Source organism: Ostrinia nubilalis, chromosome 12 (genome assembly GCF_963855985.1).
Source record: "Ostrinia nubilalis chromosome 12, ilOstNubi1.1, whole genome shotgun sequence".
NCBI lineage: Eukaryota > Metazoa > Arthropoda > Insecta > Lepidoptera > Crambidae > Ostrinia > Ostrinia nubilalis.
Window position 1 is genome coordinate 5,569,213 of NC_087099.1, and position 25,697 is coordinate 5,594,909.

General features: G+C 36.6%; 1 protein-coding gene across 1 annotated transcript in view; it reads right to left on the reverse strand.

The window, feature by feature from the left end:
* Positions 1 to 25,697, reverse strand: part of LOC135076666 (cadherin-99C) — a 170,067-nt gene that overhangs the window by 112,717 nt on the left and 31,653 nt on the right. The window contains exon 2 of the mRNA XM_063971086.1: positions 8,859 to 8,907. The gene's annotated coding sequence lies outside the window, so the exon portion shown is untranslated. The remainder of the gene's footprint in view (positions 1 to 8,858; positions 8,908 to 25,697) is intronic.

Below are 25,697 nucleotides of genomic sequence, written 5' to 3' on the forward strand. Positions count from 1 at the left end.
AAAATAAACAAGCAAAACCTTATTTGTTAGCAAACGTCATATTTATTTAAATGTTAGCAGCACTGTTTCTTGCACGGTTATGTTGGCAGGTTTGACTCTTACAGTACCTAGTGCAAGCGAAAACCGACACTAAGGTGACGAACCTTTTCATTCTGCGACTGTACATACAATTTTATAATACTTATTATATTATCTTATAATGCCAACACCACAATGCCCAACAACGTAATTTCTTTTCTCGGAGCTTGTTCAAAAGAACTTTAATTCCCATTACGAGTCACACGATGACAAGCTGCTAAAATGATTCCGTTATCAATATTACGTGACCGCGCCGCGGTGGTAATCCGACGTTCCAAGATCAAATAACATCTAACGGTTATCACCGGCGTAATATAAATTAACAGGGACGTTACAAATTACCGGCCCAACGTTACGAATTAATGGATCAACGTTACGAATCAACGGAGGCGTAACGGCTAATAAAACAAAGTCCGTAACGTCAGCGATAACTGAGGTTGTTTACGCCAATTTTAACAGGTTCGCCCACTGGAAACCTGACCAGCATTGTTTTGTTTCAGCAAAGTAAAGCCTCTTCGATTGTGGCAAATGCTCCCAATACGTTTTGTAGGAATAACTTTTTATTCATGTTCTTCTTCTTTTCGGTAACGTCTATCTCTACCCTACGGTTCCTCTTTAATTTCGAATCGCGTATCTCGTAGATTTTAACGCACGATGTAACTAAACAGAAACTAGTTTGATAAAAATACCCCAATTAATTAACCTATCCCTCGAGAACTGTGTTTGAAACTAAAGCAAGAAGTATCACGATTTCAGGAAGTAAACTTAATGCTTGATGAAGAACGCATTCTATTGAAATAATTTAACAATGATATAATTTAACGAAAAATACAACCATTTTTAAAGCATATGACAATTTGACCAATCAATAATACTAATCGGAAATTTGAATTCCTCAAAAAAAACAGTATCTTCGCCGAAAAGTCTAAGAACATCAAGATGTACTCGCGATCGTGTCACCTCGCTAACTTCACTCGTTATCACCGAGCCAGGGAGCGCCGCGGTAGCAAAGCGTGAGCGATAATTTAACGATAGACCCGCACTAGCGGGACTGGACAATCGAGATCGTTTCCTATCGTTATCGAAACGGCCACGATTGGAATTTAGCGGTGCTATCGAGGAAATCTATGCAGCGCATCGCCATACAATGCCCGTTTAGAGATAAGTTTAGGCCCGCCATCAGTTTGATGGTCAATGAATTCGTCAGATGTGTTCCGTTTTACAGTTACGGGTAATCAGTTACTCGGGAATTTTCTCATCGGATCGCCTGCAGCGAATTTTAGCATCACAGATTTAGGTTACGTCTTACGTTCTGCGGTAATTTTATTGATCTTAAGATTAACGGTCTGTAGTTAACCTAAGATTTATAGAATAATCTGAGATACTTGATTTCAGAACTAAAGCTGTGTTAGCAACGCCTACACTGATTACAGCTGTTTCTAGTGACTTTAATACCGTTATAAAAACCAAACTTATGACCACACTCTTAAGGGCCACGATTTAGCAGTCTCCACATTGAAACGCACATGATTTGTAGAGCTTATCAAAATTATACCAACAAAAACTGGTTCATTCACTATACAGCAACGAATATAGCATGAAAACACGTGTTGGGTGCCATAAATGGTACCCACGAGTCGTTTCGGTCCAGTGTACAGGTTGTTCCAAATTTGGGACGCAAATACTCGTTGGGCCAGTAAGCGGCATTAATTATAAAACCAAAGCGACTTTTCGAAGAAAAAACTGTATATCGGTCGTGTCGTGTCGCTGATTACGGCCAATAAACTGATCGGCTCCGTTCGAAATGATTGATTGCTTGGTGGAGCTTGATCATCACGACACAGGGATTATTTACCAACAAATAAGCTAGATAGGTAGTTAGTTACCAGACAAGGTTACTGTGTCTAAGAAGTAATTTAGGTGAAAAGGTCAGACAAATGATGATGGGATTTAGCAACTTGCTAGTAAATCCGTTTTGAAGAGAACTATTTATTAAGTCTAAGGCTGAGTTGCACTACCTAACTTTGACCGTAACTATAACGATAACTGGTGTTTTTTGTATGGAGTTTGACAGATTTTTGACGTTTGTCAAAGTTAAAATAAGATGGTGCAACCCAGCCTAAGAGTCTAAGATTGACTAATACTAATTTATTATTAACCAATAAGTTACTAAAGAACAAGACAATCTTATCTTTGTACAGAATCAATCAAGCGTATGCCTACTTATTTAGTAGCAAATTTAATAAAAGAGGTTGGTGAAAGAAAGTTGATTGTTCAATCTTCATTGGTCGTTGTGTAATGCAACCGATTACGGTACAAACACTTTTACACTGAGTATTATCTGGATCCCAGGTACAGTCGACTTTAAAGAACTAAAGCAAAAAGAAACATTTCAAAATGCAAATTTTTATCACACGGCCGTCCCACTTACTGCAGAATTACAGCATTTAATTTCATTGCGAGTAAACTTATTCTTTTGCATCCGACTATACGTCTTGTTAACGGTTGATTGCGTAAATCGAAGCCAATCGTGCCAATTATTCTCGATTTTTTGCTTCAATATACATAATTCTTATTGATCGATATCGATAAATCAACACTTTATTGTTTATATTGTACAACTTACGATTACGGGACGATGATTTAATGTTCGATTCGATTTGGGGACATCGGTCGGTGACTCATTCGATTACGTCTTGTCTTGGGGATAATGGTTTTTTACAACCTGATTAAACTTTAGCGAATTCGTTCTTTTGAGTCTCGAACTTGCTGTAAATATGTCAGATGTAGGTATAAGCAGTATTTCAATATCAACATTTCAAGATTAAATCATAGAACTATTCTTCCAGTCGGTCAGATCGCGGCGTGACCCACCACGCCGTAAACTGGGTATACGGGTACACTGACGCATAAATATACACTATCGGGGAGATATCTTTATAAACACTCGACACTAACGGTTCCCTACACTCAGTATCATTTAGATACTGGAACGATCTGAATATGCATAGGAAATCAAAGAAACATCGAAATAGGGGTCATTAACCATTTCGTAGCTGTCGTAATTAAAAACAGGTAGATGAATCGTCAAGACGAGACGAAACTATAACGGTTGAGTCAACCATCGATCGTGCCATAGTAACGGTTGATGGCTGATTTCATAGTAATCATTTAGACAAACAATCGGCGCTTGCACAATGTCAGCTAAGTATTCAAGGTTCACGTAATGATAATAATAAATCAATTTTAAGATTGTTAACAAACGATAACCACAGGATATATCAATCAGACGCTGACATGCCTAAAGAATTTAACTCCTAAATAAAACAGTACTTCAAACGAACATAAGTCTGAATGAACTTTGAAAATGCACGGGAATATCACGAGGAAATGAAAAGGGCATTAAACATGTGAGGAATACAGATAAATATATGAAACGGAGCCAAGTCGGAATAGACTAGAGATGTAGAGTGGCAGCGAAAGAATTGATGACGGCGGTCCCTGACAGAGACAAAAGATACGATTGTAGAGACGACGTATACTGACACACGCTGAACGAACATATATTAGATTTCATAATGTAAGCCTTGAGAACGAGGATGCGAATCTTCAGACACAAAAGCTTTGAAGATCCAGCTTTACTCCCACGATATACGTGTGTAATAAAATATATTATGACACAAATGTAGGTAACTCTTGGACTAACGGTAGATGTCAACAGTTCGTTGTAATCGAGTTTTATCAACAGAGCACTATCACTTTTTGTGACAGAAGGCGTTATAAGAAAAATAATCGATGATACGGATCAATTCAACGAGAGTGCACCCAATTTCGTTAAATAGGTGTCTCTTACATAAACGCAACCAAAGAGTGCAATTCAAATACACTAACCTTTTATACCGACCCAGATCTTGATTTCAAATAATATAATTGAAACTATAACGATATCCGCTTCAATTTTCAATTACCCAACGACAGCCCGCCCCGGTGTAGACGATCAATTTCTAGAATCAATTTATCGATCCAATTATAAAATCCCTTTGCTCCCTGCCCGAGTGGACTGTGTGTAACAAAGGTATTATCACTACAGAATGGGGGCAGCACTGGAATCATACCGTTATTTTAAAGTAACTTGAAAATGGAAACGCGGGGTAGACAATTCTGTGCAATTGCAAACACAAAAAAGTTCAGAGACATTTTTATTTGTCATCATATAATTACACGCACTTTGAAGATAACACAGTAAAATTCGTCAGGCTAAAATTAACGGCCAAAATCAATTGGTTATGCAATTTATTTTACTTCTACGAAATCGTTCATTGTCATATTTTGGTTGAAGACTTTATCATTTTTGATTGGTTTATTAGAATTTGATCAACATCTAAGTTGGATGGATATTATCGTCAATCCGATTTTCTTTAATAGGCGAATACTGACTTTAATCTCGAAATCTTCAGCAAAACCTAATGGCGCGTCTAATATTTTCAAAGCGCCCGCGCCGGTGGAATTGTTGTAGTCGTTGTAAAGACCTTATTAGCTGCAAAGGGCCGTGTAGCCCCGGAAGATTTAATGCGATTTCAGCGTACCGTGTAGAATTACGTGTGGCCGATGATTTGGTAGTCAATGAGCCAATTATTTAGGTAAAACCAATATACCGGTTAGAAACAGTAGAAGATTTTGCGAATTTAGCAGCAGCATTTGAATTTGTGAATACGGAATGTTACGGAATGCTGTGTTATTTTCACAGAATAGTAGATATAATGTTAATTGACATTACAAGCCAAGTACAACGTTAGCAACGAATCAATGATCGGGGAAACAAGAAGTTGATGGATTACTAGAAAGTAAATTGATTTACGCAACGCAGTAAGACGTCTAAATCAAGACTGACACGTTTGATGATTCTATACAGTAATAATCGTTATTTTATGGAATATAAACAGTGGTTAGCTAAAACATTTCAACGCCTAGAGGTCTGGAAGTAATTGAACTGAATCGAGTTCTAAGCAATCACAATATGCACAATGCGTCTGCCAGCGCCAGCGGTTTTACGGTATGGGCGATAACTAAAATTTAGAGTCATTCGAATATAATATGAGTCCTTTGTTAACGGTATTGTAGTCAGTGCTTATACAGTCGATGGGATTTTGAATTTATCTTCCAATTGCATGACAGGTTAGTTTACATCGATGGTTGAAGTATCTGAAGAGTCTTTGGATATTTTATAAACCTTTTAGATGACCATTAGCAAGGTTACATAATGATGTCTAAAATAGAAATTGTTTGGGATAAAAAGGGATAGGTTTAGACATTTTTGGGACATCTTCTGGAAACTTATGTTTGAAAATGATCATTACACTAGTGTTTTGCAACTTCCAGTTGTATGTTTTTTTGTTTGACCACAAATTATCCACGTTCACTTTGCGCTCATTAACCGGTCAAACACGCAGGTTGTGCAATGATTATCTAAATCAAATGGTCCAAGTCAAATGTCATTGCGCATAAGAATGTTTATTTCGAGCCGATCTTTGATCTCTTGTATTTTTGCCTACTGACGTTTTAATGGTCAATGGACATGATGAATCTGATGAAGACGTTTGTTAATGCATAAACATTGTAATTAATCCGGTTTGTTTGCTATATTTTTGTACTGACCTATGACATCAGAAACACGATGTTATTTAATCAGCTAAATGCCACATGAATAAACTTAGAATTTATGTCTCTGCCCGTATGGTTCGTACGTTTTTAGCATGTATAACCAAGTTTTGCAGTAAATGAGCATTCTACTTTGTGGTCATTGACATTAGCGAAGTATATTTATTGTTGTAAGTTTATTGCTAGCTAACACAGCTATTACCATAACTATGGTAAACACACCTTGTTTTATATTTCTGTTAATTGGCACCATATCCAATAATGTCAACTTTTGATCAGATTAATATGGTCTCCCTATTCTTGATAGTCTTTGAATGTCACCCACTGGCCAGTTGTCACCGAAACGTAAATAAATCACCAATTTTAGCCAATCCAATATTTGTAAGCCATAAAATGTTTGCATGTCAAAGAAACATCGTCGAACGGTAAAGATCAACGGTATCGTCAAATGTGCATATTGATGGTGGATTCGTATTAGTGATTCAAAAGGCGTTTTAAGTTAGGCTGCCGTAACTTATTCCTAGTGTACACAAGCTGTAAAAATGCCAGAGGTAATCAACTTACAACGAATCCGAATGAACACTTCTAAATGTAAATCAAAACTAAATAAATACACTCCGAAACGTTAAGAAATTGTCGAAAAACATCGTGTTTAATTAGATTTTTAAAACTCTTCGAATTATTTCCATATTTGTATAAATAGCCATTTTTATTGATCATCATCATCATAATCATAGTCAGGTAATTTAGACTCCACTACAAGAGCACGACTCTAATTCAATAAAGGTTATTATTAGCATTGAGGAAATATTTAATTTTAATGTTATTGGCAACAAAAGCCTTACAGATCGTGTATTACAGATATTAATAGCTCCAGGTAATGGATGACTCATAAATCCAAAGTCCAACTTTCATCCAGATTTAACGGTTGCACTTGTGATATCCTTTCTCGGCTACTTACTGCTCGAATTCAGATCTGATTCTAAAGCCTGGTCCGTGAGCACGTAGAATCCCGTCCAATGACCCCAAGCTACCCATCCTTATCGCTCGCGCGTAATTATACATATGTATTGCTGTCGCGACTGTGCGACGCGCGCCCGCAGTGAGTGTGCGAGCGCGACAGCAACATAATTACGTACGAGCGACAAGGATGGGCAGCTTGGGGTCATTGGACGGGATTCTACGTGCTGACGGGCTTTACCTTTAGGATGCTATTTGATTGTACGATTTACCGAGGCATTTATAAGTCTAGCGCGCCTGAGGTATGGGAGCGGCACGGGAGAGGTCATTTTGACATAATAATATGACGTGACAGAGTATACAAATGGCCGTGCCGCTCCTAGGATTGCCAGGTCCAAAAACACAAAAGCTGGACTCTGTGCTTCATTTGGCTGGACATTTTACCCTAAAGCCGGACATGTGACGGGGGGGATAAGATAAGATATTTATTTATTTGCTTAAAACATGGTATACATAATTGAATATCGGTGTTACATGTTGAAATGTGCTCATGTTCTGCTTCATCAAAGAATGCATGCAAATATTTTATAGTACCTATACCTATACAGTAGTCGAAATCTAATTATTTAATACAAAAAGTTCATAAAGGGGGGGGGGTCAATTAGTGTCATAGCTCACGAATGAGTAGGTAATATCATCATCGGTTGCCCAATGTCCTGATGCGTGCGCTTCATATTATTCTGTGGCGCCTGGCGCGGCAGCCAAATAAAAAGCCGGACAGGCCGGACAAGATATTATTTGTTCGGACAAGACCGTAAAAAGCCACACTTGGCAACCCTAGCCGCTCCCATACCTTATAGGAACTGACTGAGTTATCCCCTAGACCTATAACAAATGTTTTCGCGCTTGTACCAAACCTAACAACAAATCATACACCTGAATCTATGAGGAACACATACACTTCTCACGACACGACTGTCATGAAATTCCAATAACATATTCAACGTGCAGAAAATTCCAATTCAATGCGGATACAGTGATATGTTGGGCCTTTGAATTGTTCCTATCGTAAATCATAAATATTCTATAAATATGTACGACACTGTTGTTTTAAATTCGACGTTTATGACAGCAAATAGCGCCAATAAACAACCTGCTACAAAGTAGGCTTTAAAGCTGCCAAGGGTTGCCCAATGGACTACAAAAGGTGCGTTTAGATCAGGGATGTGGCTTGTCAGATTACATCGATGATAGTACAGGTATCGATGGTAAATAATTTTAAACCATTCGACTCTATCACTATTTACTCGTATATTGTGGCTCTCTGACAAAAAATTAAGCTTTTTCCCTGCGAGAACTATTGAAGAGCAGATCGGGAATTCGGGACTAACTACATACCTTGCCTCCGAAACCCTTATTTAAAAGAATATATCGCTCTTTGACAGCATCGATAAATTGAGTCTAGCTTCAATAAACGCACTCTCAATATCGATACCTGTCGATATAGCCCTCACTATTCTTCATAAGTTCGATCGAACATTTCGAAACTGGGCGAAGATCTGTGCAACTTCGATTCTGCATTCCATGCGCACGCACCGATTTACAACCTTATCATTTCACCGCTTTGAATGGCAATGCTGTCGAACTGCGCATACAAGAAATATCTCAAATGTCAGTACACCCGGGCATTACTTATTTCTTACGACTTATTGTTGGTTGGGGAAAAATAAGTTACTTCTGAAATGTAATTTAACATAAACTGTCAGCTATATCAACTCATTATTCAAATTTAGACCAAGTCCGTAACAAGACAAGGAATATATTGCAACAAAACACCTTGCCACCAACTGGGTTTGTCTGCCGCAGTAAATAATTAGCTCTTGTTAGAAACATCGATTGCTTTAACCTACACATACCCTTACAAGGAATGTAGATCAGTTAAATCATCAAGGCGTTCGCGTCAAAATAATTTAATGTCTTATTCCGTGAGCTAACGCGTGGGTAGTAGACTAATTCCCCTTTTGAGTCCGTTGGCACACCCTTCGGTGTGGCAACACTGACTGCAACGTTCGTCCATACGGCCTGTCGATTAAATGCAAGAATGAACCCATTATGTGCTTATGCCTTAACGTATCTGCATAACATTTACATAGTAAACTCACCTGAAAGTGGTTTGCCGGTAACCTCATAATCGCACCGCCATTATTGTTCCTGAGAACAAAAATAAAACAATCAGAATCACATAATATGCAAATGGAAACATAATTCTATCTGTACCAGAATGTACGTTAATAAAGGTTGACTATTAAAATTAAAAGAAACATGTAACGTTATGAGCAAAACGTTTTACAACAGCAATATAAATAAAATTACCTATAAATTTCATGCTTCATACGAAATACTAGAATTGTGGGAAAGATGTGGCTGAATAAATGTGCTAACTTATATGGCATTTGAAGTAAATCATACCATTTAATTCCAACGTGCATTATAAGTACTAGGCCCTTTAGTAAAGGAGCAAGTTTTTGTACTGTACCTCTAATAAATCATAAAGATTCTCGATGCAGCAATAAACGTATCCCAAGTATTGCTTTGATGCGAACTTTGGCATCGAATGCTTTGGTTTCTCTTTGAACGTCATACGAAGACATATGGCTCACACTGATGCCTATACAACGGGGGGAAATTGTATTTAAATCATACTTGGGGAATGTACTTGAACGAATTATTCGTCCATGTCTATGTATCATAATAAGTAGAGTTATATTTTAAAAGTATGTCAGTTTTCATTTCACTCTGTGATACAGAGTCTCAATCTCAATTTCAAACCTACTAAAACAGCGATTAAACTATTTCAATGTTTCTGTGAAAGTTACAAAGCTACTTTAGGGTAAAAACTTTGATTGATACAATAAATGATTACGTCATCATAAACACAAACCCTAGATAATAGTATGAAAATGTATACTGCATAATTTTGACAAAATAATACAACTAAGTCATGACAAAATAATTGCAAAATGGCAGTCGTATATCAAGACGAGGAACCTGGTCGTGTGTTCGTGATCACAATTACGCGGCTTACAGAACAAATACTCATATACAGACACTATAGGACAGATATCCGGTTTATAGCACCCGTAACGACCGTTATAAGATTGCAGTGACGGTAATAGGTGCGAATACCACAATTTCCCTATTACAACTGTCTACAGTATTTTTGCGCACGGGTTATGCATAGCTTACGAGTATTTTTATTGCTTTATAACCTAGAAACAAGAATAACAACAAAAAATTGTTCTGAATTTGCTTTTATGTGTAAAAAATAGAAAAATTCATATCAATGAATGTATGAAACATGAACATAGAGATGATTTAATTTGTTGCCAAATATTTTTTTTCTTTCTTTCTTTCATTCTTTCTAATTATTGAAACATAACAAACATCCATTTAAGATTCATTCTCACAAGAGAAAAATTAAAATAGAGTCCAAATATTTATTAAAAATGAATAGTTCTAATTTCCTGTCATGTTCCATAGAAGATTTTTTTCATAAAAATCTAACCCTATCATGCTTTCAGTATACTGGCCTTGGTAACGTCGTTTCTCAAATCCCACTATATTTTGATGAAGGCGTGCCCCTTGTTCTTGCAAATAAGCCCCCACAATTATTTATAAATATATCCCAATGAGAATGTGACGTGCATCTTGAGAGACATTCTACTATGAAGATGGAAAATTCAAATCGCTATAACTTCTTAAAAAGCAAATATTTTCGATTTGTAATCGCACTTTTTTATATACATTTGCTTATATAATCAGAATATAATAAGTAAAATCCATGCGCAAAAAAAAAAAATTTTTTTGTTGACCGGTGTTATAGAAGTGATTATTTCATGTTTATTTACGTGACCCACAGCTAGATACAGTTAATCTAGATTATGGTCTGTCTTATTATTAAAATGAGATCCAAGTTTTAATATCCACTCAAGAATAGATTCAAGCCTGAGATAGCTCTATCAGTGGTTCTTAACCGGTGGTCCCTGGAGACATTCCAAGTGGTCCACGAAGTGCACTTGCACACCTTGGTTAAAACCACTTTTAACTGATTTTTGCAGTCAAACTGGTTTTGATCGATTATGAGGTGGTCCCTGACAAGACAGAAATTTGGTAAAATGGTCCCTCATGACTTAAAGGTTAAGAACCACTGCTCTAGATTAATATTGAAATTCATCCAATCACTGGAGTTAGAATCGAGTTTGAGAACACGTTCAGTTCGTTTGCATGTCACATAAATATTGCAGATTGATATCTCTTTCAGTAACTATAGGATAAGATCACAATTAATTAATATGCTGAGTGATATTTATTTATTTATTTACAACTATTTTAGAGAAACAAAGTACAAAATCCAACTCAATGCCATGGGAATAAGACATTCTCTCTCTGCCAAATTTGAGCCACTAACATTAGTAAAAAGTTGGAGCTTTTTACTAAGGTTTCCAAAATAGTTACGTAATATTCGACGCGCAAAATCAGCGTCATGTGCATGGAACATAATGTCATGTGGTTTATGAACTTGACACAAGCTGAGACGAGGACCTTTTTGCTGCTGCTACGCCGCCTATAAAGTAATTTTTCTTTTTTTTTTACTGATTCTGTAATGTTGACTGTTATATGTTGTGTTTTATGTGTGTGTTTCCATGTGGCAGCAAAATAAACGTGTTTCTATTCTATTCTAATTTAGGTAAATACAACTATTCCATAATAATAATTATTGCTGTAGTGTCATAAACATGACGAACGTAAAACGTGTTACGTGATTCAAGTTCGTGCTTTTGTTATTTCAGTAAACAAATGTCTGTGTTATTAACAACACTGCAACAGACTGCATGACTCCATGTCTAGGTTTAATTCGATCCAATATTTATACAGCTTAGAGCTATATTACAGCAATAGGAAAAATATCATAGTTTTAGGCTGAGTAGCTGAGTTGCACCACCTAACTTTAACCGTATAAAGATAACCGGTTTTTTTGTGCGGAGTTCGACATATTTTTGACGTTTGTTAAGTTAAAGTAAGATGGTGCAACTCAGCCTTATTAATTATTACACTTAATTATGGATATTATGGATCCTGAACACTGAATGAAACTGAATAGATAATATAAATCGAATCTAACCTCAAAAGTTGAAAAAGTTTATGATAGCCGTAGCGAAGAAATCTATCTGCAAACTTAAGAGGTAGAAGTTACAGAAGTGAACTTAATAACTACAAGTTATATTTATTTAATCGACCATGAAAACTTAAAACAATGTATCTGACTTTTATAGCCATTTAAAAACATTGTTTAAAATCGTGCAGCTTCAGCTAATTGATTTACTATTATGTCTGCTTGCTATACTTTACGACTGCAACAGGAAACCATTCTTTAAACGTAACTGTATGTAACATTATTCCCGTACTCATTGCATTATTATAATTGGTAATGTAAAATATGAAATGTTGATGTTACATAGATATTATATGTCGCCAATAGCATAGCCATAGACTTAAAATTTATAGGCACTAAAGATTTTATGCCGTTTGTATGACTAGGCACTACTACACTATACAAAGAAAATAGTAAATGAGATTATTGACTTTTTACTTTATCTTCTACTAGCTTTCCGCCCGCGGCTTCGCCCGCGTAGTATTTTGTCTGTCACAGAAAAACTTTATCGCGCGCGTCCCTGTTTCAAAAACCGGGATAAAACCTATCCTATGTCCTTTCCCGAGACTCAAACTATCTCTATGCCAAATTTCATCAAAATCGGTTCTGTGGTTTAGGCGTGAAAGTGAGAAAGACAGGCAGAGTTACTTTCGCATCCATAGATAGATAGTATAGAAGTATAAATAGTATAGATACTTTAGATAAGGTAATATAGTAACAGTAACTCAATCGCATAAAGAGTAGGAGTTGTAGAACAAATTATCTGTTTTAACCTCATCATCATTTCAGCCAGAAACCATGTACTGCTGAACATAGGCTTGCCGCCTTCCCTTCTATGATCTGAGCGCCTGTCCCAATGATTTCTAAATTGGTAGACGAAGCGGTCTGTATCCAACGCCTACCTGCAACCTTATAAGGTAAAATTTTTTTGACCTCAACTTAATGTAATTAACACCGTAATGTTCTGGTTTCTGCCAGGTCACTCATCAGTCAGACAAGTAAAGCAACGCATTATGTAAAGGTTATGACAAGTGTATTTATGTATGTTGGTTTGTACGTTCAAACTGCAATCAGTGATGAGTGATGACTGGTCATTTAGACTTTCAAGTTATTTCACTTGCATGTTGTTGGAAAGTGATACGATGCTAATGGTTATGTTTCGAAGACATACGATGATAATAGGTTTTTTGCATTGATACTGATTCATTTGAAAGAGCATAGGTCATTTGATGATAGAATCTCAGTAGTCACAGAACATTAAGCGAAAGTTTTTAAGCTTTTTGATGATGACGATGAAGATTTTTTCAAGAATGTCTAAAATAAGCACAATAGCGAGTAATATTACTGTCCTATCCTCTTTCTTTAGCATCGTATAGATTAATTGATTCTCAAAACTGTTAGAACATCGTTGGAATGCGACTAAAAAGCATCCTTCCCGTTCAATCAGTAATTATAAATTGACCTAACACGAAAGCTACATGAGAAAACAAAACAACAATGATATCGACCGGTGCAACTGATAATCTGTGATCGCTTCTAACAAGCAAAAACACTTACCGATGATGTATAATACACAACTGTTGTAATTCCTGCATTAATGCTCTTAGACAATAGGAAGGAAAGGTTCGAGATCAAAAAATATGTTTTCACACACTATTGGGTTGGCGATAAGCCTTGGTCTTAGAAGGTATTTTTTATGGGATCTACAAGTAGGAAGTTTCGAAGTAACTCCGTTTTCTGACTTAGACGGACATAATTAACAGGGCTTAAAAGCATTTGAAAATCATCACAAACGCTTCTTTGATTTTAATGGGAGGATAACAAGTTGCCAGTTTTTTGGTGGAGGTCAAGAAGCTGTAAAAAGTTTTCAGGCAGTATAATGGTCAGACTCAGTACCTAATTATGTCAAGCACAATGGAAGAAATGCCTACTACTGTAGGTACAGGCAATATTACCTTTTTTGCATGGAAATCCGCGTATCCAGGGCATCTCATTCTCACAGAGATCCATTTATCAATAGCCACTTGAACCACATAAAAACAGTTCTATCCCTTTTATAATAGAATTAACATTCCATTGACTTCCAATCGATACTTAGCAAGGCATAATTAAAATTAGACACTATGTAATTGGATATACAACATGTTTTCCAACAAACATAAAACGGTAATACGATGTTTAATGTATTGATCGGGTCTGTGGTCAGGTTACCTAACTGCAGAGTCGCATAATTGTACAGTCAAGTGCGAAATTATGCACATACACCTTGTTAACGTCAACTATTAGCAATAATATTGTATTATTAAGAAAAATATTAAATCAGACGACATCCATTAGCCAGGTGTTCACAGAAGAGTTCAAATTAGTGAGGAGACCTAGTGATTTTTGAAGAAAATCTTGTTAGTTAATTTCAGTTACAATTATGTAATTAGCAAGTTAGAGCATTTTTCTACAAACTACAACATTTCTAGAAAAGAGACACTTTAGAAATAATTACGCATACAGGCTCCTTACAAAAAAAAAGTATCTGACTGTACTTATATTGCGCCATTTGCGACAAAAGTGAGAAAGGTAGCGCAGAATTAACGAAACATAACACCTTAGACGTTTTGTATGACGGTTGAGTCACTCATATTGGTTTACGGGCAAACCGCAGTGTTATATCGGTGTTATAATCTACGACATGTACCTTTAGACAGCTTTATTAATAAATAACACAGCAGGAATATTATTAATATATTTTAATGTAATCAGTGCGAAACTCTTCATCTGTTTATTTTCATTGCGTTCTTTCGTGTTTTTTATTTCTATTCGTATATTTATCTTCCGATTTGAATTAATTACCATGTCAACTTATTGAAATCGGAAGATTATTAATATTTTTGTTTACTTATCCAAACTTTCCCAGGTAGATGTGTATGATAATAACTCCTACATACATTTCTAAGATTATAATTTTTAAAATGTTTTAAATTCCCGCTTAAAAAAAAAAAGAACATAAAGACAAACATTTTAATTGCCCACAACAATCAAAATAACAGTCTGGAGGCAAGAAATACGAAAAATAGTGTAATAATAAATAATAACAGTTATAGGTACGAACACGTGCTTGTAATACTAGTCCGAGGAAATTGCTTCAAATTATTGCTTTGATCGACTGTAATTAGTTTAAAAATGGCGACCACCTAATTTTAGGAGGAAGTGACCACTTAGGCTTTTGTGAACACCTAGATATCAATGTCCCTGATCACACAGTCGCGTCGTTATAAACAGAAAATTAATTGTTTTGCGACTCTACACCATTAGAATGTCTGTCTATAGAAAATTGAATTAAAGGGGTTCTCTTCTCTAGTGGAGATCATGCTATCAGCTGAATGGATGGAACGACGACGAAGATGATGATACTGAGATGACTGACCATCTTTGGAGTTTGGTGCTACTACAGAAGACTGTTCAAAACCTCATAAAACTCATTTATTTTTGAAGTAGTCTTATAAAAAGTAGTTTTGTTACTAAAGTTAATTATTATTAGCATTTTATTAAAAATCATTAAAAGAAGACAGTAATAACAGTTGAACAACAAAAAACACACTTGGCTCGGCTCACAATTGGCTGTTCACATATTAAATGTACTTGTTCAACAAGAATAATAACTCAATATTGTGCGTTGAAATCTTTTCTAAGGAACATTGAGATAACCACGAAATGTTCTACGATTCTCGATTTAATGTTAACTCATTTTGTAATCGTAATAGCGTTTTACTGTTATTACGATCTATAAAGGATTTTAACGGTATAATCGATTACTCCTCCTTTTGTTAAGGTTTAAACCCGATCAAAACGGCAATAAGTCAGATTACTGGTCAAAAACTGGTTATTTATTGTTGTTTCGTGTGAATTTTGATGAATCGAACCTTAATTCCGGATATTGTTTGCGTTCAGCTCCATTAGGTGCATCCGCTCGTCAAAAATGTAATTGTTTGAGAAAATAAACGCATACCTTTAGTTCGAATTTTTACTAATGGGAATGTCCCATGGCCAAAGAAATGTTTGTAGAGGCTAGCTTTTGTCTTAATTTCTTCCGCATTATTTGCAGGCCAAAGAAACTATTTCCCATGACTAAGTTAACCTTCACTGGTTGTTATATTAATTAACAACTAGGCTCATGTAGATACAACAGTTGTAATTATGAGAAGTAAGAATTGTCTGAAATGCTCTCAAACGTAAGTACGAAACGTAAATCACTCACTGTTACCACTCATCCACGTGACTTACAAGTAAACCCGATTGAAGCGTGAAATTCAAGTGTCGCAGTCGGAAACCTGACAACTAGCACTGTCGTGACGAGTTTGAATGATCGTTTCCATCGATCGACTCGATGCTGCTGCAACTCGATAAAAAATCGAATCGGTCCAGTCCAGAATAACTGTTAAATAAAATATTTAATTACTCACGACAATGGGACAAGTTTCGATGTGCAGTCCAAAATCATCGGCTATTGTATCAATAAACATCAAGTGTGCCAGACCGTTATGCGAACAAAAACCCGCAGTGGGTCAATGGCACAAGATCAGACGCGCGCGCGTCTCCCGCGCACAGTAGTTTGATTTTAAAAATAGGTGGACATACGATCGAAAGTCATAATTTCACCGAACCAAAAATTGTTTTGGATAGCATTTTAAATGCTGATCAACATTTGTCATTATGCATTTTTCGATAAAACGAGCCTTTCATGCTTAAAAAAAATATGACAAGAAAATTTGTATGGAGAAAAATCTTTTTTATTTTTTTTCTGGCTACTGTTGCAAACTGTAGCGGTCAAAGCTTATGTAGTCGTAAGTACCTATGGTGCCTAACATTACTACATAAATAATTTTTGCGGGCACGCGCGGCGAAGCGAGTAATGGACATGCAAAATTTTAAATATTTTTATTTATTCATTATTGATTTTAATGCACTTAAAGTAATTATTAATAGATAAATATACTTAGTCTAACTTACTACAGCCCCCTATTACCTCATTTCACGCTAAAACCTTTCAAACTAGAACCTAAGTTTGTAGGTACTAGGTAGTCTAAGTTGTTTTTATTGTCATTATAATATTCACTACTAGTCTACTGGTTATCGTGTAAGATAGATTAGGTAGATATCAACCCTTTACCTAGGTATATACCTACTTCTTGGCACTTATAATACCGACATACATGATTAAAAAAAGTCTTCAAGCAAGAACCCTTGCCTTCAATGGTTATGAAAGATTTTTTAACTTTCTAGAGTAGTCCTGAATAGATCCTTAAATCATTTTGACTGTCATAATCGATTACAGTAGATAGTGGGTTTAGTAAGGGTTTCAACCCATATAGTAAACAATACATTTTTATGGCTCTCCATTCAGTTAGTCAAATAATTCCATCATAAATGGAAATATCCGTAACCCTCTTCTACACATTATTCATCATCCATCATCATTTCAACCATAGAACGTCCACTGCTGAACATAGGCCTCCCCCAATGATTTCCACAATGGCCGCTTGGTGGTGCCCTGCATCCAGCGCCTTCCTGCTACCTTTATAAGGTCGTCGGTCCACCTTGTGGGTGGACGTCCTACGCTGCGCTTTCCGGTACGTGGCCTCCACTCCAGAACCTTGCTGCCCCATCGGCCATTAGTTCTGTGTACTATGTGCCCTGTCCATTGTCACTTTAGCTTGCTAATCCGTTGGGCTATGTCAACGACTTTGGTTCGTTTACGGATCTCCTCCTCATTTCTGATTCGATCTTGTAAAGAAACACCGAGCATAGCCCTCTCCATAGCACGTTGTGCAATTTTAAGCTTATTTATAAGGCCTATATTGAGAGGCCACGTTTCCGAGCCGTATTGCCACACATTATTGCAGATCCATTATGTACACCTCTACCTATAGTTTTATATGCCAGCTAACGTACACAAAAACTGCTGATACATGGTGCAGATAATGTGATAACATTTTGGTGTACTGCAAACCTGCCTATTGGATTCTTTCGGAAAAAGTAAGTATGTGAGTGACTTTGATTATTTTGAACACTCTGATCAAGATAAGTGAATAGGCTAAAATATCTTTTTTTGATTGTTTTTCGAACGAAGATAATAATTGAAGACATGAATGGAAGAAGGTGATAAATGTCGGATTTCAGATTTTTCTCAGTTCGATGATTGGGTAAAGGTATGCTTTATATTTGAGGCTACTTATAAAGGTGTTATGTACGTTATCTTTTAAGACGAAGGGAAAGAAACTTACACCACTTTAAAGAAGCCAAAAAAAAAGAATATTTTTGCGAAAGTATAAGACTATTCAACAGAAGAACTGGAAATTACAGTTCTATCAAAATTGAAACTATCCCGCTACCTACTGTAATCGATTATGACAGTCAAAATGATTTAAGGATCTATTCAGGACTACTCTAGAAAGTTAAAAAATCTTTCATAACCATTGAAGTCAAGGGTTCTTGCTTGAAGACTTTTTTTAATCATGTATGTCGGTATTATAAGTGCCAAGATGTAGGTATATACCTAGGTAAAGGGTTGATATCTACCTAATCTATCTTACACGATAACCAGTAGACCAGTAGACCAGTAGTGAATATTATAATGACAATAAAAACAACTTAGACTACCTAGACCTACAAACTTAGGTTCTAGTTTGAAAGGTTTTAGCGTGAAATGAGGTAATAGGGGGCTGTAGTAAGTTAGACTAAGTATATTTATCTATTAATAATTACTTTAAGTGCATTAAAATCAATAATGAATAAATAAAAATATTTAAAATTTTGCATGTCCATTACTCGCTTCGCCGCGCGTGCCCGCAAAAAATATTTATGTAGTAATGTTAGGCACCATAGGTACTTACGACTGCATAAGGTTTGACCGCTACAGTTTGCAACAGTAGCCAGAAAAAAAATAAAAAAGATTTTTCTCCATACAAATTTTCTTGTCATGTTTTTTTTAAGCATGAAAGGCTCGTTTTATCGAAAAATGCATAATGACAAATGTTGATCAGCATTCAAAATGCTATCCAAAACAATTTTTGTTTCGGTGAAATTATGACTTTCGATCGTATGTCCACCTATTTTTAAAATCAAACTACTGTGCCGCGCAGCTCTTTCCACTTTTTAATTGGATGCGAAACGTAGAGAAATGAGACGTAGAATGACCGAGAATGAGTCGGTCAAGAAGTTATTGAAGCCCAGTTTTTTTCATAAAAGGGAATAATGGACTTACACTCGTATTCACAAACGATGCTTGCTTAGGTGAAGCAGCAAATCGAACGCACAGCGTTGAATAGAGCTACGTGATTGGTTCCTGTGCGTCCACGCGCACTGTGAGACCTCATAGTAATGTTCAAATGTTTGTAAATACGGGCGTTAGGCCCGGTTTCCACCAAAGCGGAGAAGAGAGATACATATGTTTGAATAACCTATCCTCAGATCATACATAGAAGGATCCCTTCTATGATCTGAGAACCTATCAGATTTCCGAACTGAAGCTGAGCAGAGAGGTGATGTGGATATAACGGATCTCCTCTCCACATTCTATAGAAACCGAGCCAAAAGAAATAAATTCACGATATCGCAACGCAAACGATCGACTCAGCCTACAGCTTCGGGATGAATGTCAACGACATATCATTGCGTTGCCTTGATTTTATAATGGAGGTCGACAGCCTCGTTGCTGCTATTATCATGCCGCCTAGTAATAATGTTAAATAATTCACGAATAAGGCACATCGTCAAGTACTGTCTCAAGAAGGGATATTTTAAACAAAATCTCCCTAGAACATACAACAGTTAGCATATAAATCGCAATGCCAATCGAATCCTACAATTACAGTTGAAGCTGTGACTGGAATAAATTAGATGATCCATTTGCATAGTACATTAGGCAGCTGTTTAATTCAGATGAGGTGAGTGAACCCGCCACAATACAACAATTTACATATAAAAATACCCAATAATTGTGAGCACGGTTATACACTACCGTTTTGTCAACGTTAACCAGTATGTTTAAACTTTTTGTCTGATTTTGAGTAAGATGATTACTATACTAAAGCTTTAGTAGGTTTTACATCTATAGCCCTTGAAGACGAACAATTAATTAGATAGGTAATGCAAAGGTTTGGGTTTATTTTGGTCTTAAAAATAAACTACTTCGAAATACACAACTCAGATCTGCTACACCTAACTTCCGCAAAATTATCATTCGGTTACAAACCATCATCAGTCATTGTCAGACAAAACACGGCACATATCACAATTACTGTTTACTTAACAAATGACCAAGTAACCCATAAACAATAGTTTCCTCACTCTTGACAGTAATAAATAACGAATTTATTCGCAACAAATCCGTCATAGCGTTTTGTTCTCGCTCACGCGCTCTGAAACGGGGCCAGGAACGAGCGGTGATAACCGGTCTCTGAGGGCTGAACCTTAAAGGTGTATTCACAAAGCTACGGGATCTAGAGTCTCGTACACATATTTCACTCGTTCTTTCCATCAAGCTGATCAGCTTGATGGATCGTAGAAGGTAGCGATACGTCGCAAAATGATGTAAATGCTGCTGACGTTGGAATTGTTGCATTATAAGATTCTACTAGTAGTACAAACCGAGTAGAATTTCATATCAAAGAACCAGTGAAACAAATTAAAATAAATGATACATCATTCTATGCAATATCACATTGTACCTACATACAACTTTCAATTCGAACATGCAATTTCTCCGACGATGAATGCCCGAAGGCATTCTTGATGAATGAATATTACACGTAAACAAATTGAAGTTGTTGTTGGATTAATAAACTAAACAAAACTAATGCGTAGCAGACAACTGACACATAGAATTGAAACCAAGAAACAGACGGCAGTGGAATTAATTAATAAAATTATGGCTAACGATATAGATGACAACGGAGAAGAGAAATAACGTCATAAATTGTGAAGTAATAGGCAAAATGAAACGACCATCCCACGCCGATAGCGCTCAGGGGACTGTGATAGGTAACCAAATGAAGGAACTTGGTAAGCTTATCGCTTTTGCACGCATAATACTGAGATTTGCTGCTTGGAGAGATAAGTCTGTCACAACAAATATTTACTGCGATGTACCTTATAATGTATTAATATTCACTATTGTAGGTACCCAGCCAAACATTTTTGATACAATACATATTTCTGTCTCTTTCTAATCTTGCGACAAAAGAGATGCCAAGATTGATATATCGCAATTCGCAACAGCTTTGGAACACACCCTATTCCCATTCGCGGATTTATTAGCAATTGCATCGATATTCCTGGGCGGACCGCATCTAACGGTAAGGTGCATGAAACAATAAGTCAGATTAGAGCATCGGCACAGATCGTTCCTAACTTGCACCATTGCATTGATACTGTTAGCTGCAGGCTGGGTGGGCTGCGCGCACGACATCCCCGAACCAGTCACGATGATTGACGACTACCTGCCGGACATTCCCGAGCGCGGTAGACGGAGGTTTCCGTCCGATCTTAGATCATCTTAATTCATAATTGTAGGTAGGTACCTTGATTGCTTTTGGATGAACAGGAATCTAGTTAGAATATTTTCCACTTCATTTAATTTCTAAATCTACTGCGCTACCATTAATAATGCCTCATACATTCTCCTCGCCGTTAAATTCCTACTAAATATTCAACCCGCTTGTTGCAGTGAGAACTATATTCGAATGATAAGTAATCCAATTCGCAATATTTATTGAATAATCTTTATAGTCCATTTGCGCAAATTACTATCAAACAGTAGTCTGGTTATGATAAATAATTTCAACATTATAAATTCCTAATACCTGTTACAAAATTCCTAAGAAAATCGAGTCGAATGCAAAAAGTAACCGCACCCACTAACTGCAGCCCTTCGGCGATATAGATAACAAGACTATAAAAACTAGAAACCTTCGATCATAATAGCTTCCGTGAAGCACGCAATAGACTGGAAATGACGTATAAAATACTTACGAATATTGTAACCAAAGTTATTATTACACGGCATTCGTCATTACAACATTTGACTGTGATGGAAATCACAAATACGAAAATAACGGTATCAAAACTAGAGACGACGAGTCACGTCTAAATCTAGCGTGTATTTCGGTTCAATTAAATATAATAGTTTCCAATCATTGGACTTGTAGGAGCGGTCATGTACCTACTCATGAGCGTGCCATGAAATTTGCCGTCGGTCGTGTCTCAAGCAAATTCCGAAATCCAACGGTTCTATTTCGGTGACAATAGAGCAATGATGCCGCTAATCGAATCAAATACAAAAGCAAAGGAAAGCCGTGGATGAAAGTAATCGCAAGAAATCCAAGATGTCCGAAAAAATCAAGGCTCAAATCTTGTTGATTGCGACACTATTTTTGACAATAGAACAGATAGAATACAATAGCTACAACACAACAAAAGATTAAGTCATGCTGCAGATAACATACACGCACTAGTCATACATGATTGAGATCCAACAGTAATAACGGTAACATTTGTAACAATAAATAGTCAGCTGTAATACGATAAAAACGCGAGTGTTAAATGTTACATCACGATAACCACAATGTGTGTTCGCACACACAATCCATGATGGATTTCGAGAGACGATTCGTGATGTCGATACGACGACAATAAGCGTATACACGACGATCCATTAAGATGTCGGTCTTGCGCCGGTAGCAAAGAACCATATACAAAGCAGACTTTTGTGAAACCAACGCAATGAATATGCTAGTCATGATTTAAAAAGTATTCAATAGAGTGTACATCCATCGACGATATGTTGGAAATGGCAAGAAATGACGCAATAACATAAGACAAGGCTTTGTCTCTAGCTAAAGCATTTTCAAGTAGCGATACAAGTTTGTAAACCTGACAGGACATAAAGGTCACAAGAATTACTCTTGTTGAGTAAAATCTTTATTGATATAAAATCTTACAAAATATTTTTACAGTTCTCGACTTAAATAAAACGTGATAAATGATAGGTTTGCTCTTTTCTTTCTTAATACTTGTTATTTTTACTTTACACAATATGTAATGTTGTAACTTACGAAAGGGAATTATTTTAACTATTTTAGAATTTCCATAATCAGAAATGAAATTGCTCGCCATCCACACCGAGTTATTTGTAGTTCTACAAATACCTGAATTGTATCATAAAGATTCCTGAGGCCACAACCAGTATTTTCTACGTGATACTATCATCGCGGTATAAATTCTATCTATGGTCTGTCCGTACAAGGACTAGGAAGGAACATCTCATTCGATACCGAGGCATTTAACCCCGATGTCGAGAATTCGATTCAAGCACGTTCTCCGAATCGATTTCCGCTAAGCCCGCGTCCACCCACGGTCCCGTTGGAGCGAAAATAGTGGAATATTACCATACGTCGGGACACGGACGTAGAGTGAATTAGCCAGACCCGAGATAGCGTCAGTCAGCGCAATTACTGGACTAAGTGTTCCCGTATCAACGAATGCAGAAAGGTTCAGTAGTAGTACTCGGACTATGATTTGAAAGTCTGGAGTTAGTAGGATGTAAATAGGGTGGAAATGTCCTGGATTTTGAGAGGGTTCTTCAATATCGATCAGCAATAGTGAACAACAATTTCCACCTAATTTGATATGGATAATAAACGATTTAAAATTACTTTTCGCTCGAACAGTCGGTAAACTGAATGCTTTGCTTAACCTAACCATTCTTGCTAACAATATGTATCTCAATTTGCTAATCCAAGTACGAAAAAGGTCATGCGCTGGAAACCTTTCCAGTGAACCTATTTCATGTTTCCCAGTACCTACTTAGTACTAAGAGCAAGGCGCGTTCAACCATTAGCATAACTAGAGAAGCGCAGGTGAGCGGCTAACGGAACAGGCGCGCGCGCACATCGACGACGCATCTTTTATTAGCTCACATTTCAAATACAACTTTACAACTCTCGATTTAGAAACGATTTTCGATCAGCCTAATAAGTTCTGAAGTCGTTTTAATAATTTATATGTGTAAGTTTACAAAGTCGGGGGACAGCGGGCGGCTGTGTGTCAAGCAGATTAGCGCATCACAATAAATTGTATGTTTATAGCCCTTTGATATATCTCGAAAGGTAAAAAGTTTCGCGGCGGCTTTGCTAGGGTGATTTATTTAATAGATATACCTAAAATGAAGGCTACAAACAAGACGAATGGACAAAGATGCCTGATCGCGAAATATGCGCTAACTCTCATTGAATTTATGTAATGCCAATCTCGGTTGTGCGATTTGACTGTCAACTATCCGGGATCAGTATTTTATCTACAACCGTTTAATGTGAATGTTTAACGCAAATGGCAGGCTTAGAACGGATTCAATTTCAATGATGTCAGAGCAAAATTTAAACTAGGTTAATGCATAATACAAACTTGGAAAACTAATCTACTGTTTTTTGTTTTAAATATGCTAAAAATGTTTCCATCGACCGGTGTTACAGTAAAAGTAAAGACGTTACCGTACTGTTAACATAACGTTAAGTAATTCATGATAATGGCATGGTTCTGAAAGCAAAACGCGTGGTCTCGAAAGCGAATGTCGCAAGTAGTTTGTTTCGAATTCATAATACTATTGACTTTACCGTTGAAAAAAGTGATGAGAATGTTAAGCTTTTGCATACATAGTATAAGGAGTCAAAAGAATAGAATAAAAAGAAGATTTAGGAATTGACGAGCCGTTAGAAAATTCTTGCAAAAGATAAGACATGAGATTAGTGCTAAACTGCTAACATAATATTGCTACAGCTATTTTCACGCGTGAGCATGTATCATAGCTTCACATAGCAATTTAACGTCGCATAACGCAATAGTACAATAATGCTGTTGTACAAGAAACAGTGTCACGAGCTAGCAATTTTGAAAACGCGACTATCGGTGAGTCAGGTTGCAAGATTTCTGGCGTGAACATCCGTGTGGGTAACGCAATAATCGTTATGAATTCGATTCGATATAGTTGCGTACGAGAGGAGAGCCCGTTTATAATACGTTGGCCCTAATCTAGCCTACATTGGAATTGTAAAGGCAATTGCAGTGTGGAACTAAAGGATTCTCCGTCTTGAGCAATAAGCATGATTACTGGAAAACTATGTAAGGCATTTTTGATCTTAACCGCCTCATCTATTAATAATACATATATGCTGTTTGTTTTCCATAAAATAAATAAATAAATAAATAAATTACTTCACTGAACATCGTTTTAGGGTACATAAAAGCGTGCATTTCAGTGTCAGCAATTTGGCAAACACAATGATTTAGCATCATTCGTACAATACACAGAATCGAGTCCATTAACTATAACGAGAAAACGTCATTAAAGTTTTACAGTCTCGTCGTTCCGGTGTTAACGTAAAGTGCACGAGCAAATTGCTTGCATAATTCCATAGCTTACCAATTTGCATTGCAGCTCATCTTATGATTCTCTTGGGTAAGCAAAATCACCATTAATTTTCTCTGGCTTTTGATACTAAACACACTCCTGCTCTGAGGCTATAATTAATAGGGTACATACGTCAACCAGTCCAGTATCCGCACACCTATCGCAATGTACGACTTGACAGCAAATGGGCGTGCATTAGTTACGTGGCGAGGATCAAGTAACAAGCTGTTGATTTGAAAATAAAAGTTCGATTTGCACAGTCATTGAGTGAGAGTGGCGTGAACATGGTCTCCAAGGATATGAATCGGATATCCGGAATATTTTATAAAGTTT